The sequence below is a fragment of the Felis catus genome, chromosome C1, assembly GCF_018350175.1.
Source record: "Felis catus isolate Fca126 chromosome C1, F.catus_Fca126_mat1.0, whole genome shotgun sequence".
NCBI lineage: Eukaryota > Metazoa > Chordata > Mammalia > Carnivora > Felidae > Felis > Felis catus.
The window spans coordinates 161788253-161791730 of NC_058375.1; the positions used below are offsets into that span (position 1 = coordinate 161788253).

Sequence of the window (3478 nt, forward strand, 5' to 3'; positions counted from 1 at the left end):
GAATCTCAAAGTTCCTTTGGTATGACTACCTGTTTACACAAGGGCTGCTGAGCCATTATCAGTCTGTTTTATTATTAGGGAAACGGAGGCCAGGAGCCTAACTGGAAGTAGGAAAGAATTGTTTATAGAACCTGAGGGAAGGAACTCAGTCAGTGTTTCTTGGGCCTGTGGAATTATTCTTTTAGCCTGGCCTTGATCTAACTACTAATTAAAACTCCTCAGGCCAGTTAAGCGACATCCCCTTCCAACCTTCTGATCCCTCCTTTCTTTCCTAACAGCTGGATCATGGTTATATGCCTACAAAACCATTGTAGATCATTAAACTGAATTAGGAGAAAAGACCAGACATTGCAAAGTCTATCCAGTATCTTATATTATCAGCCTGCATTGATGATAACACAGATGATAAAGTGGACAACCTTTCATCAGGTAGAACAATTATCCCTTACTTTCTAGAACCCTCTGATTCTATCAGACAGACGGCTGCTAGGGCTGCCATAACAAAGTTACGTAACAAAGTGCCATAACAAACTGGGTGGCCTAAACAATAGGTATTTATTGTCTCCAAGTTCTAGAGGCTAGAAGTCCAAGACCAAGGTGTTGGCAAGGTTGGTTCCTTCTGAGGGCTGTGATGGGGAATAGTTCCATGCTTCTTCCTGATGCTCTGCTGGCAGTCTTTGGTGTTCCTTGTTCACTCTGATCTCTTCCTTTATCTTCACATGGCATTCTCCCTGTATGAATGTCTTCAAATTTCCCATATATATATTTTTAACATTTATTCATTTTTGAAAGGCAGAGAGAGACAGAGCACGAATTGGGGGGATGCAGAGAGAGAGGGAGAGACACAGAAACAGAAGCAAGCTCCAGGCTCTGAGCTGTCAGCACAGAGCCTGATGCGGGGCTCGAACTCACAGACTGCGAGATCATGACCTGAGCCGAAGTCGGCCGCTTAACCGACTGAACCACCCAGGCACCCCTCAAATTTCCCATTTTTATAAGGACACCGGTAACATTGGATTGGACCTACTGTAATGACCTCATTATAACTTGATTCACCCTATAAAGATTCTGTCTTCAAATACAGTCACTAGGGGTTAGCACCTCAGCATAAGAATTTTGGGGGTGCACAGGGGTGCCTGGGCAGCTCAGTTGGTTAAGCGTCCGACTCTTGGTTTTAGCTCAGGTCATGATCTCAAGGTTCATGAGTTCAAAGCCCCCATCGGGCTCTGCGCTGACAGCTCTCTCCCTCTCTCTCTGCCTTTCCTCCACTCACATGTGCATGTACTGTCTTTCTCAAAATAAATAATAAATAAACTTAAAAGAATTTTGGGGGGTGCACAATTCAACAGCTGCCAGCTGCCAGACACTGGACTATGAAGTAAAAGGGGAAGGATGGTACAAAGATGGGTAAGGTGTATGGTCCCTGAACTCATAGACTCACAATTCAGTAGAGAGATAGGTTGATGTGCAAATGAGGGCAAACTAAAAAAAAAAAGAATTTATAAGTTAAGTGCAGCCACAGTGAGCCTGAGGTGCTGAGAAACCCAAGTCATTTGTTTCTGGAGAGGGGAGGAAAGAGGGCAGTGACCCAGGCCTCTACTTAAGTTCCTCCTTTATTCGTGGGCCTGAATGTTGATGTGGGTGCCCTGCCAGGGGTGAGCCTAGCAGGGGCATGGATTCTCATCACCTCACCGTCAGGTGGCAGGTGATCCTCTGGTTCTGTGACTAAGGTGGGTCGGAGGGCAGAGCACTTGATGTTTGGGATCAGGAGGAAAGGGGAGCACTGAGGGCTGGCACCTATAGGGTGGGAGTTTTGTCTTCAGCCCAGGTGCTTTAGGAACCCATGGGGACCCAGTGCTGGGACGGGGGGAGGGGTCCCCTCAGCTCTCCTCAGCTTCACAGCCTCTGGAGAAAAGTAGGCCCAGGAGGTCTCTTCAGATGTCTTCCCCATTCCCTAATGAAAGTTCTTCCCGCTGGAGGCCATCCACTGCCTCCCTCTCCCTTCTCCTCAGTGAAAGTGGAGAACAATGAACTGCCTATGGGAACCACCCTACAATCTTGTTGAGAGTTGGATCCTTTACGGACTGTTACCAAATTTCAAAAATTTATGGTTCAACAATTCTTTGGAAGAGCATTTGAGTTCATTCTGGAGGGAAAGAAAAAAAGGCAGGAGCAGGAAAGTAGGGAAAGGACAGAAAAGAAATTCGTTGGAAGTGCGGGAAGCCCCATGGAGGAGGGGGAGGGAGGACCAGGGATTTCTGTGAGGGCAACAGAAGCCGGACCCCGGGCTTTTATTCTTTTCTTGCTCAAATCTGTCCCTCACACCCCTTGTCAGAGTTACGTCTCCAAAGCACGGACTGACCCCCCCCCCCCCCCAATAAAAAATTTTGTTACTGTTCCTCATCATCTCTAGAATAAAGTCCAGACTCCTTGGTATGTCACACAGGAGCCTCTATGGCCTGGCTTTTGCCTGCCTCTCAGACCTCCCCGGCCCCTACCTCCATCCCTGTTTCACAGAATTTCTTTCCATTCCTAGAAGAAGTCGTGCTGTTTCACACCCTAAAACCTTGTAAATGCTGTTTTCTCTGCAGAATCTTTCAGGCTTCCACGCTTGCTCCTCATTCGAATATGTCACCTCCTTCGCAAAAGCTTTCTCTGAACGCCAGGCAAGAATAGTCCCACATCTACCCTTCTCTCAGTTCCCACAGCCTTGTTGCTCATCATAGTACAATACAAATAATATTATATTATAATTATATATGTCTCATCCGTCTCTCCCTCCAGACTGTGAGCTATTGTAGGAGAGCTTTGTTTTACTCACCTTGGAGGTCCCAGCCTTCAGCACATGGCCTGGCATGTAGCTTGCACAGTAAGCCTCTGCCAAATGAATGCATATTGGTAAGGCTTAGGAAAGAGAAGGGAAGACAGGAAAAAGCAAGAGAGAAAGGCAGAAAGACTAGGTGAAGGGAAGGAAAAGACAGGAGAGAAAAAGCAGAAGCATTGTGATTCTTCACGACTCTTCAGAACCCCCCCCCCCCTTCACCTCCCCACTCACTTCAGTTCACTAGTTCATTATGGCATTACAGAGCTAGCCACTAGGCACTACTCTGGGAACCGTGGATATGGAAATGAAACACATAGGATCTGTCCTCAAGAAGCCCCCAGTTTAGGTGGTGGTGGGGGGAGGGATGCAAAGAGACGGTAACCGGTAAAAGGACAACCAATGAGCAAGTCCGCGTTTACCACGCGGTACCGTGGGGGAGGGGCAGAGGGCGTGACTCACCAAGTCTGCAGGGGTGGAGGCATTCTGACAATCCAGTGGGTCTGCTGAACAAGAATAATGAGTGGAAAGCAAGGAAACAAAGGAAGGGGGCTACTGATGCTTAATTTGTAAAGGAAAGTCTTTAAAATTCAGTGCTTTCAGTTTTTATTTTTACATCTGAAACTGGCGGGACCGGCCGTGTTTCTTGAGGTATAG

At 47.2% G+C, this 3478-nt stretch overlaps 1 long non-coding RNA gene across 1 annotated transcript; it reads right to left on the reverse strand.

Moving 5' to 3' along the window:
* Positions 1-536: 536 nt before the first annotated feature.
* LOC102901903 lies at positions 537-3217 on the reverse strand. The gene is made up of 3 exons (XR_890669.4): positions 3056-3217; positions 2822-2877; positions 537-743 (listed from the first exon to the last, which is right to left on the reverse strand). It is a non-coding gene; the product is annotated as an uncharacterized LOC102901903 (long non-coding RNA).
* Positions 3218-3478: the final 261 nt, after the last annotated feature.